The sequence below is a fragment of the Nomascus leucogenys genome, chromosome 16 (genome assembly GCF_006542625.1).
Source record: "Nomascus leucogenys isolate Asia chromosome 16, Asia_NLE_v1, whole genome shotgun sequence".
Lineage (NCBI taxonomy): Eukaryota > Metazoa > Chordata > Mammalia > Primates > Hylobatidae > Nomascus > Nomascus leucogenys.
The window spans coordinates 2,916,080-2,928,153 of record NC_044396.1 but is presented as its reverse complement, the minus strand read 5'-3'; the positions used below and the strand labels follow the sequence as shown (position 1 = coordinate 2,928,153).

The 12,074-nt window shown below is 35.1% G+C and overlaps 1 non-coding gene and 1 pseudogene across 2 annotated transcripts in view; one reads left to right on the top strand and one right to left on the bottom strand.

Moving 5' to 3' along the window:
• Positions 1–967: 967 nt before the first annotated feature.
• LOC100582772 overlaps positions 968–12,074 on the top strand; it is a 29,499-nt pseudogene continuing 18,392 nt past the window's right edge. Inside the window, exon 1 of the transcript XR_004026258.1 lies at positions 968–979. The product of XR_004026258.1 is annotated as a tropomyosin alpha-4 chain-like (transcript). The remainder of the gene's footprint in view (positions 980–12,074) is intronic.
• LOC115830718 lies at positions 9,996–10,057 on the bottom strand. Its single transcript, XR_004026270.1, has one exon. It is a non-coding gene; the product is annotated as a U7 small nuclear RNA (small nuclear RNA).

Sequence of the window (12,074 nt, the reverse complement as noted above, 5' to 3'; positions counted from 1 at the left end):
GCTACTCCACTTTCCCCCACCATGGTGTCAGCAGGGCATGGTGGGAAGCTGAGCCTTCATCTCCATCAGGTATCAATGAGGCAGAACAAAGTGGTGGGAGGCAGGATCAATTAGCACTCCACTTACCACTGGTGTGATCAGAAACTAGTGGTGAGCTAAATTTCTAACCCACTTCTGCAGCAACAAACGGGTAAAGCTAAGTATAAATATCTATCTGACTCTCACATGCACACTACACATCAACAGGGCAATTGCTTCAAAAAAAAAAAAGGATAAATAGAATCCTTAGTTTCATAATCTAATACCCAAAATGTCCAGCATACAGTAAGAAACTCACAGGAAAATTGCAACTTGAATGAGAAAAGACAACAGACACCTGCACCCAAGTGAATCAGATGTTGGAATTAAGTGACAAGGATTTTAAAGCAGTAATTACAAAAATACTTCATGTAGCAATGACAAATTCCCCTGACACAAATTTAAGAAACAAAAAGTCTGAGTGGAGAAATAACAGTTATACAGAAAGAACCAAATGGAAATTATAGAACTAAAAAATTAAACAATAATACAACCTGATGGTTGGGCTTAGTCATAGAATGGAGATGACAGATCGAATCAGTGAATTTGAAAACAGATCTATAGAATTTTTCCACTCTTAACTATAGAGAGAAAACAGACTGAGAAAAAATTAACAGAATATCAAGAACCTGTGAAACAATACCAAAAGATCTAGCATGCATATTATCAAAGGCCCAGAAGGAGATTTAAAAAAAGAACATTATTGAAAAAGTATTCCATGAAATGATGACTGAAAAGTTCTCAAATTTGCAGAGTAGAGTTTTGCAGTCCTTGGGTTTTCAGAAATTAAGTATAGTCTACTTACTAAGGGCTTTGAAGGCTCTTGCTCTTGTTTAACCTAAATTTCTAGAAGATAAGCAGGGTAAGTGGGGAGATTGGTAGGAGGAAGATGGCGAGGACGGTAAGTGGGGGGAGAAGTAGTATGGGCTTTGTGTTTTCAAACTGTCACTTTATTTTTACATTATTGGATATGGGGAATAATGTGACTGAAGTAGAATAGATTAGGCATATATAAAAGTATAGGTTGAGTAGGGTTATAATATCTATAATCGTAGGAATGACAAGGTTGTTATTTTTTGTAAATTCTTGAATGATAATTCATTTAGGTAGAAAACTGGTTAATGTGGGTAGGCACTTCAGGATTTACACTTCAGGAAATTTAGCAAACTTCAAATAGGATAAAGTTAGACAAATATGCCAAGATACGTCACAATTAAATTTTCAAAATGTAAAAACCAAGAAAAACCTTGAAAGCACCCAGAGAGAAACAACACGTTACCTATTACAGAACAAAAGACAACAGATTTCTCATCTAAAACCATGGAGGCTAAAAGGAAGTGGTACAACATCTTTCAAGTACAAAAAGAGAAACATTGTCAGCTAAGACTTCTAAATCAGGAGAAAATACCCTTCAGGAATGTGGAAAAATCAAAACATTCTAAGAAGAAAAACCAAGGTAATGTATTTCTAATACGTCTACCCTAAAATAGCTAATGTAAGTTCTTTAAACAGGCAATAATGGCTACTGTGGACCATTGCTTCTTTTTGCCCTGTAGAAAGATTCATTGGAAGAATAATACACATACACTTTGTATTGAATAATGATGTTATTTGGAAATCCTGGCTAAGATTTTTTTTGGGGGGATCAATGCTGAACATTTCAAAGGATGATACACCAAGCTGGAAAGTATGAGTTGTAGGTCTAGTCCTGGTTTCCCACTGCTGGTCTGTGACAGAAATGTGGTCCTACGGTGGAGCCTCAGCATAAATGCTCACAGAAGGAGATCCAAAGACAGATGACAGAGCCTCTCAGTATTTAACTCTATCCTTGAGTTGATATGGCACCAGGTAGAAATCTTCTCTAATTTCCCCCAACAAGAGAAGGAATATTACTTAAAAATATATCTTGGAGTACTCTTCTAGACAGAATGTCAGTGATCTGAGATCTTCTGAAGGTCAGTCCAGGACTATTCTCCTGGCAAGAAAAGGAGAGTTTGATCCATCAATTTTGTTCAAAAAGTTCAGGGGTGAGGGTGGAAGAATAGTAGTTTGGGGTGTGGAGGTGTGATTTAAGGGGAAAAAATAACTTTTCCATTATTCTTCTGTCTGAATATTCAAAGTCTGGAACACATCAAAAGCAGTTAAAAATAAAATGGATTGTTATACTTATCTGTCATCCCAATGCAGTTTCCATATTATTTAAAATAGCAAGTTATCTTTGGGTGACATTAGCCTTAGTGATGTGAATTGCAGTTTTCTTTATGATGTCAGGGCTTAACTATTTAGTAAGTAGGAGGAAAACTATCTAACAGAATGCACCTTAATAGGAAGAAAATCAGCTGAACTGAATAAACTGACGTTTACATTCCCTCAGTCTCTATTTTTCATCTAATATTACTATCATGCTATTAGAGCCTCAGCCAAAAATTGGGTTTTATTCTTTCTGGCCGTGTGATTTCCTTTCAGTAAGAAATGTTCAGACTAAGACACATTAATAAGTGCAAATAAATTTAGCTGGCATTTGCTTGGCTGATTCTCAAAGAGGATCAAGAAAGGAAATGGAGAACACCAATGATAAACTATTCAACAGAGCATTTTGAAATTGGCAATGTTGCAAGAATAGTATTTTATGGTGGTTAAGATACATAATATGTTTTATAGAATGTTCAGAAAAAAAATAAAATGATCAAACCACACCCTTTCAGGTATAGATGGAATGGCAAGAGATTTATTTGATACATAGTAAATATATGAAAATGATTTCAATTTATTTCAAGAAGAGTGCAGATAAGATTTGTTGAGGAAAAGATCTTTATAAGGCACGTTAAAATATTTGGAGTTAGATTAGATTTCATTTGTGATGTAAGAAAAAAATACATAGTATCTTTTTCATATTTAAAGGAGTTATTTAATATCAGTAGGTCGACTGCTGCTCTAGTGTCTCACAATTGTCAAACTTGTATTATGCATGGGGATTGCAAGTGCTTTATTAAATGACTTGTTAATATTATCCTCCCTCAAAAAGGATTTGTGGTGAGAAACGACTGCCACTGCAAGTGAACTAGAAGACACCCGCCCTGAAATTCTGCTGCTCATTAGTATGACGAGGCTTGCATTAGAATAAGCACACTAAGAAAAATTAACAAATTCCAATTTCGTATTTCTCATCCATGTGGAAAAAATAAAATATAAGCCTGAATTTCAAATGTGTTTGGTGGAGGGATGTTTTAGAATGACCAGTATTTTTATTTGTTTTGATTTTTAATTTGATATGGCTTTTCCACTTTGTTTTGTTCTGTTTAAATTCCTTAGGTCTTCTGCCAGTCACAATACTAGAGTCCTAAATAAGCTAACTGACATGATTTCCAGGTTGCCCAAATAGGGAATTAGGGTTAGGGTTGCCCAAACAGGGAAATAGGGAAAAAGTGAGATGCTTAAATAATTTGATTAGTGTAGGTTATTTTCCATATCAAGTAACTTAGGTCAAGTTAAGGAAATTTCACAAGCATGAACTACTAGAATTTTAGAGGAAGTGAATGCAGTGAACCACCAAATCTCAAGGGTCTGTTTTAACCTCAGAAGTAATTCTATCTTGATAATTAATCAGTGACATAGTTTAGAATTCAAAAGAAAATAGCCTGTTTTGCCAGGAGTGTCTGTAGATGTTTAAATTCAAATAAACAGAAATAGCAAATGACCCAAAGACAGTAGTCTTCAAGAGCTTCTTTGGAATTCAGAAAAATATTTCCTTTAAACAGTGCTGTATTTAGACTAGCCATTTCACCTTGGAATTTGAGTTAATGAAGAAATGATGAGTTTAACTGTTCTCCTGGTTTATCTGAGTCCTTTGGATTTTCTGAACTAGAAAGAAACAATGTGATGTGGTACTGGACCCAAAGGTTTACTCTTTTCTCTATTTAATGTGACTCAGCCTGTTTTCAGGAAGAGTGATCTTGGATATGGAAAGCCTATCTTCAGGTCAGGTATTGTGAGCTACTCGCTTCATGACTTTACAAGTCTTTTAACATATTCTGTTTTCTTTTTATAACATTAAAGTGAACTAAATTATTACCATCCCAGTTATACAAATTGGTCAAACATGGCCCAGCAGTGCTATCTGGTCATTTTTCACACTTGCAAATGAAAAACTCATTGTTAATAGATCAATATCATGACCAAATCAATGGTTTTGAGGTCTTAGAAGAAAATTACAGGCTATGGAGTGGGTTGCCCGTGGGGTTTGAATAATGTACTCTATGGAATTACTAATTGTGTGGGGAATATTTGCTGAATGAAGTAATGAATGAACAACTCTTGTCCACAGAAGTAAATCCAACTATAGATGCCAGAGCTGCAAGGAAAGCTACTCACCCGAAGGTCAATGTCTTTTTTACACAAAATGCCAGTTAGAAGTGAACTTGTGTTTCCAATATTAGAGAACTTTATATAAGTTATGGCATTATCTCCTTAAGATCTTATTAACATAGATATTAGAGATAATAGACTTAGTTTATTTCTTATGCTTACTTTTTTAATATTGCAAACAGGAAAAAGTGAATGAGGTATTACAAGGGATCAACCATTCTAATGCCTGGGTTTTGATAACATAGATTGTATGTTCAAGTGGATTCTTAAAGGTCATACAAGAGCTACATAGGATATTTCTTATTTCTCTTAAAACAAACTTTTTTCATAGAAAATTGTTAGCTTTAAATACTATCCATACACCAGTCAACACTTGTGTGCGAAGAATCCAAAATGAATGTAATTATGCTCTGACTTTATCATTCTTACTAATGGAATACTAAGGAAATCTGTTAAGTAGGAAGATTTAGTAAAAGATTTCACAGTATGAGAGCTACAGTAAAGCTGACTTTTTAAATGTGAAGAAACTATTCCAGTAGATGACTAAAAATATTCAGAAAAGTCTTAGTACACTCTATTCTGCCGGCTCTGCAAAATAGCATACTATTCTGGCTTGGAGTCTAAAAAAAAAAAAAACTGGGTTATTCTTAAAGAACATAAACTTTGGAAAAGTTGAAATTCAGTATAATTTAGTTCAAAATACTTAAATACATACTATATTTATATTTATGTGCATCTAGTTTCAAAGTTTGGTCCTATTGCTTATTGTCTGTGACAGCAATCAGTTTGGCAAAGCCTTGAGAACATTTTTGCTAATAACTTACTTTTTTCCTCTCTCTGTATCACAAGATTTCATTATGTCACAAACCAGGTTAAGTTCAGAGTACATGGTGTAGGAATCAATTATTTGATACCCTTTAGTGAGCAACATTTTGAGCAGCCCATTTTCCCTATTATATAGCCTTAGTATCTGAGATTATGGTAGTTAGCATCCTGGAAACATCACCATGCCCTGTGAACAGAAACCCTTGACTGCAAAGAATCCCTGCTTCCTATCTCTTGTGACTCGGCTTTTTACTTTTCCATGTGTCTCTGTTCCGTGAGCTATTTCTTTACCAATCTCCATTTGAAACCGTCTGTACCACCATGGTTGTCCTCTACTGGTATGTTGAACTGACTAGCCATCTTGGTTGAGAACTGAACAAATTTTTTTCAACTAGGTTAGAATTTTTTTTTCCAAATTTAATTTTAAGTTTAGGGGGTACATGCACAGGTTTGTTGCATGGGTAAATTGTGTGTCACACTGGTTTGAAGTATAGATTATTTTGTAGCCCAGGTAACGAGCATAGTACTGAATAGGTAATTTCTCAATCCTTACTCTCCTCCCACCCTCCACCCTTAAGTAGGCCCTGGTGTCTATTGTTCCTTTCTTTGTGTCCATGTGTACTCAGTGTTTAGCTCCCACTGATAAGTGAGAACACGTGGTATTTGGCTTTCTGTTCCTGGGTTAATTCACGTAGGATAATGGCCTTCAGCTCCATTCATGTTTTTTCAAAGGACATTATTTCATTCTTTTTTATGGCTGCATAGTATTCCATGGTGTATATGTACCATATTTTCTTTATGCAGTCCACCACTGATTGGCATCTAGGTTGATTCCATGTCTTTGCTACTGTGAATAGTGCTACATTTAACATACATGTGCATGCGTTTTTATGGTAGAACGATTTATATTCCTTTGGGTATATACCCAGTAATGGAATTGCTAGCTCGAATGGTAGTTCCATTTTAAGTTCCTTGAGAAATCTCCAAACTGCTTTTCATAGTGGCTGAACTAATTTACATTCCAAGGAGCAGCATAAGAGCATTTCTTTTTCTTTGCAACCTCACTAGCATCTGCTATTTTTTGACTTTTTAATATTAGCCATTCTGACTGGTGTAAGATGGTATCTCATTGTGGTTTTTGCATTTCTCTAATTATTAGTGAAGTTGACCTTTTTTTTTTTTTTTTTTTTTGAGACGGAGTCTCACTTTGTCACCAGGCTGGAGTGCAGTGGCACAAACTCGGCTCACTGCAACCTCCACCTCCCGGGTTCAAGTGATTCTCCTGCCTTAGCCTCCCGAATAGCTAGGACTACAGGCACACAACACCATGTCCAGCTAATTTTTGTATTTTTAGTAAAGATGGCTTTCACCATGTTGGCCAGGATTGTCTCAATCTCTTGACCTCGTGATCCACCTGACTTGGCCTCCCAAAGTTCTGGATTACAGGTATGAGCCACCTTGCCCAATTGCATTTTTTTCATATCTTCTTGGATGCACGTATGTCTCCTTTTGAGAAGTGTCTGTTCATATTCTTTGCCCATTTTTTAATGAGTTGTTTGTTTTTTGCATGTTAATTTAAGTTCTTCATAGATTCTGGGAATTGAACCTTTGTTATATGCATAGTTTGCAAATATTTTCTCCCATTCTGTAAGCTGTATGTTTACTCTGTTGATAGTTTCTTTTGCTATGTAGAAACTCTTTAGTTTAATTAGGCTCCATTGTCAATTTTTGTTTTTGTTGCAATTGTTTTTGGAGTCTTTGTCATGAAATCTTTGCCAGTTCCAATGCCCCAAATGGTATCTCCTAGCTTATCTTCCAGGATTTCTATAATTTTAGGTTTTACATTTAAGTCTTTAATCAACCTTTAAGTTGATTTTTGTATATGGTGAAAGGAAGGAGTCATTTCAATATTCTGCCTATGGCTAGCCAGTTATCCCAGCACCATTTATTAAGTAAGGAGTCCTTTCCTCATTGCTTGTTATTGTTGACTTTGTTGTAGATCAGATGATTAAAAGTGTATGGCATTATTTCTGAGTTCTCGAGCCTGTTTAATTGGTCTATGTGTCTGTTTTTGTACCAGTACCATCCTATTTTGGTTACTGTAGCCTTGTAGTATAGTTTGAAGTTGGGTAGTGTGATGTCTCCAGCATTGTTCTTTTTGCTTAGAATTGCTTTAGCTGTTTGAGCTCTTTTTTGCTTCCATATGAATTTCAGACTAGTTTTTTCTAATTTTATGAAAAATGCCATTGGTAGTTTGATAGGAATAGCATTGAACCTGTAAATTGCTTTGGGCAGTGTGGCCATTTTAACAATATTGATTCTTCCTATCTATAAGCATGGAATGTTTTTTTCATTTGTTTGTGTCATCTCTGATTACTTTGAGCAGTGTTTTATAATTCTCATTGTAGAGATCTTTCACCTATCTGGTTAGCTGTATTCCTAAGTATTTTATTCTTTTTATGGCTATTACTAATAGGATTGTGCTCTTTATTTGACTTTTAGCTTGGGCATTGTTGGTGTAGAGATACACTTCTGATTTTTGTACACTGATTTTGTATCTTGAAACTTTGTTGAAGTTGCTTATCAGATCTAAGAGCCTTTGAGGCTATGGGGATTTCAAGCCATAGAATCATATCATCTGCAAAGAGAGATAGTTTGACTTCCTTCCTATTTGGATGCCTTTTATTTCTTTCTCTTGCCTTGTTACTCTAGATAGGACTTCAAGTATTATGTTGAATAGGAGTGGTGAGACTGGGCATCCTTGTCTTGTTCTGATTTTCAAGGGGAATTCTTCTAGCTTTTGCCTGTTCAGTGTGATGTTGACTGTGCGTTTGTCATAGATAGCTCTTGTTATTTTGAGGTATGCTCCTTTGGTGTCTAGTTTGCTGAAGGTTTTTAACATGAAGGGTTGTTGAATTTTATTGAAAGCATATTCTGTGTCTATTGAGGTGATCATATGGTTTTTGGTTTTAGTTTTGTTTATGTGATTAATCACATTTACAAATTTGCATATGTTGAAGCACAGGTTGGAATTATTGAGAGGTTCTTTACAAGCAAATAAAGGAAAAATATGACACCTCTCCTCGTATTTACCATCATCTCTATCTCTCTAGCATGTGCTGCTTCTTTTTGTATTGGCAAATTTTGCCCCTGATTTCAAAAGTGTGCATGTAACCAAGGGTGAAACAACCGTCTCTGACTGATTCAGGAGCAGACACAGACCTCAAGCTAGACTGCACAAATGCTTCCTAGAATTTTATATCTAGAGCTTGTGAGAAAGAACATCTTTCATCTCTGGGGACAGAAATATTAGAGTATAAGGGCAACATTGCCATATGGTCATGTTCTCCTTCTGGTGGGTACAAAAAGGGAAAAAAAAATCTAGAGAAATAGAGTAGGAAACCAAATAGAAAACACAGAAAGAGACAGAGAACTCTGATTTGGTTTAAGGCCCAAGTGTAGCTCTTCCACCATCCTTTTGTGAGACAATATATTTCTCCTTTTAACTGAACCTTGTTTGAGACGGTTTCTGTTGCTTGCAACCGAAAGTATTGACCAATAACTACATACTCCCCAAATAGAAAACCTTTGAAATAGAAAAGACTACAAAGCAAATGTCTTTATGTGAGAATAACAAAAGTATGCCTATGTGCTTACTTGAAAATTATATTTACCAGGTTTATAAGTTTTGTTTTGTTTTAATCTCTCTAATTCACTTAGACTCGGATATTTAACCAGACCACTCAGTGTTTAATTAATGATGACTTAGGTTGCTACTTTTTGTAAGCATATGGAGAGATTCTCAGTACATTGCAGATCTTTTTATTCATTCATTTTTTCAACAAATGTTGAAACTTATTCAATAAGCAATGATTGACAGACTTGCCATGTCATGATCAATGTCCTATGCATTACAGTTGCAGATAAGAACAGCCCATTCTCAGAGCTCACTGTAGTAAGGGAAGGATACCTGGGGAGGATTACAGGAACTCTGAGGAGAATACAGCTAGTATTCTGGAAGGGGTGGAGAAGTCTGGGTAGACTTTATATAGGCAATAACCTTTGAGATGTGTCTTAAAGAATGAGTGGAAAGTTTCTTGCAGTGCCTTTCCCCGCTTGTCAATTTCATACCTTTCTCATATCTGCCTTAGAAAGTAAAGATACTTAGAACATTAAATGATAACCCTAGTGCCAATAATTGGAGTTAATAAAATTTTGACTTAAAACACAAGAACAGGTGAGAAAGACAGTAATGCTGTAAAACAGATTTTATAATACAAAAATTGGCAACAGATAAAACAATATGAAAAGCAAGATGAACAGAAAAAAGGTCTGTTTCATATTTCTGGGTAGAATTTAAACTTTTTTGGTTCCAGAACCACTTTTTAAACATTATTAATAGTTCTTAAAGTTTTGCATAGGTCCAGGAACATTGCCAGGATTTCAGGGGATGAAACTATGAATCCCTTTACTATAGATTTTTAAAATCACTTCAGTTCTGAAATTAACTTTCCACAGACTGTTTGAATTACTGATTAGTAATTCATATTATTTGATCAAAGAAAGCCAAGTTTTCAGATGATGGCATTGTTTTCAAGTGCTAGCTTTTCCCGAGGAAATAATCATTCTCATACCATCAACATGAACTAGTAATAAAAAACAATCTCTAATCATTGGGAGTTTTAGAATTTGTGTTTTGACTGTTTCTCAGCCTCTCTCCACATGGGGAGAGTTTCCAGTTAAAAACCCGAAGACCTGCTAGACCAATTCTAAAAGAGCTCCAACACTTTGTTTCTTTTAAATTCAGAAAAATACATACACATTCAAGTGAATATTATTACCTTCAATTTCTTTTATTGGATTCCACTTTCTATAGAACAGAATTTAAATAATTTCATTTGAGCATGTGTAATATTTCTTAGGGCTGTATATTTATGAAATGAAGTCTAGATTTTAAAGTGACTTAGGGGATGAGGGTGGCATGGGCACAATGGCTCACTCCTATAATCTCAGCACTTTGGGGGGCCAAGGTGGCCAGATCGCTTTAGCCCAGGAATTGAAGACCATCTTGAACAACCTGGTGAAAACCCATCTCTAATAAAAATGCAAAAATTAACCTTTCATGGTGGTGCCCACCTGTGGTCCCGCTACTCAGCAGGCTAAGGGGAAAGGATTGCTTGAGCCCATGAGGTCAAGGCAACCTCACAGAGATTGAGCTCACAGGGATCATGTGAGCCATGATCACATCACTTTATTCCAGCCTGGGCAGCAGAGCAAGACCCGTCTTAAAAAAAAAAATACATAAAAATAAAATGACTTGGGTCTCTGCTAATTATTAACATTGTTCATATATTCATGTTTTCTTCATTGTCAAAGATAGGATAATTACTGTGCCTTGCTGAGTGAATTTCCAGATAAATTCTGTATGAATAAATTATGTTATGACATCATTTGGATTAAGAATGGGAAGAAAGTGGTAGAATGGAACTGGATACTATTCAGACACACCAAAGAGGTGGAAGGTAGGTTGCAGAGGAGTGACAAAAAAGCAATACTGGTAAGCAAAGTAAATAACAGAATAATAGCAGCACACATTTGTACTTATATACAAATGCACAGGGAAAATCTAAGCCCTAGAAGTCATTGTATTTCTATGGACAGAGGTAGCAAAAGAAGTCCTGAACTTATGACCAGCTACTCTTAAAATAGAAACCCTCACTTTCCAATATCACCCCCAACTTATTTTGTGACACAAACCTGTATTTTAGTAAAGCATTCTGCATGGTACTGATTTTGTCTGAATACATTGTGACCATCTTTTCACAGACTATAAATCACACAAACACACCAAAAGAATTTGTATTAGTGTAGTAGATTCTGTTCATACTCATTTCCCACCCAGTCTCATATGATCTCTCTTTTCCACACTACCTACTTATTTTCTGGAACACCCAGTTCACTGTTAAAGGGTTGTATAAGGTCAGCAGTTCTTCCAGCAAGTGGTTAAGGCCAGCATGACCTTGCCCTGTTTCTTCCATCATAGAATTACATGGCATATTTGGCAGACTGCTAAACTAAATAATGTGACATACACATATTTTTCTAATTGTCAACTGTCTGTAGACAAATTACTGAAATTTTGATGTATTGGGTAATCTTCCATCAAGATTAAACTGAAACACTCTCAATAAAGTATTATAGCCAACTGTGGCTTCTGGAAAATCAACCAATATTTGCCTTTGCTTGACAACTAGTAAGCCCATAATTTTTTTAAGATGAATAAGGCCCAATAACTTCTTATTTTTCAGGGTAAAAATAGCTTCAAATATTATACCTGCTATAGTTTATAATACAAATGAAAATAATGATTTCATGTATATTTGGACCTCTACTTTTTACTTCTGTTTATTGTCAAGGTTTGAGTGTTTAAGTGTAGCCACACAAAATTAAGGATTCATTAAAATAATTTTTACCATATTAGTAAATAAGTTTTTGATAGCTTATTGTCAATTAACTTTTAAATATATTTTTGTGTGGATTTAAAAAATAACTATCTCAAGAATACTTATTCTTCAAAAAAACATAAAAGTATAAGATAAATGATTCATTAAGAAGAAAAAGGGACAACGGAAGATAAATTTTTGAAGATTCTGTTTGCTTTGGAGATTCTGAAGATATCTGAGAATTTTTAACTTGGGATTTCTTTAGTTTCTACAAGGATGCCTTAAATTATCACAAGATTATTACTTCCACATGTATGGCTAGTATTTCTGAAATAATATTTTAAGGGTCTTGAAAGAGGCTCA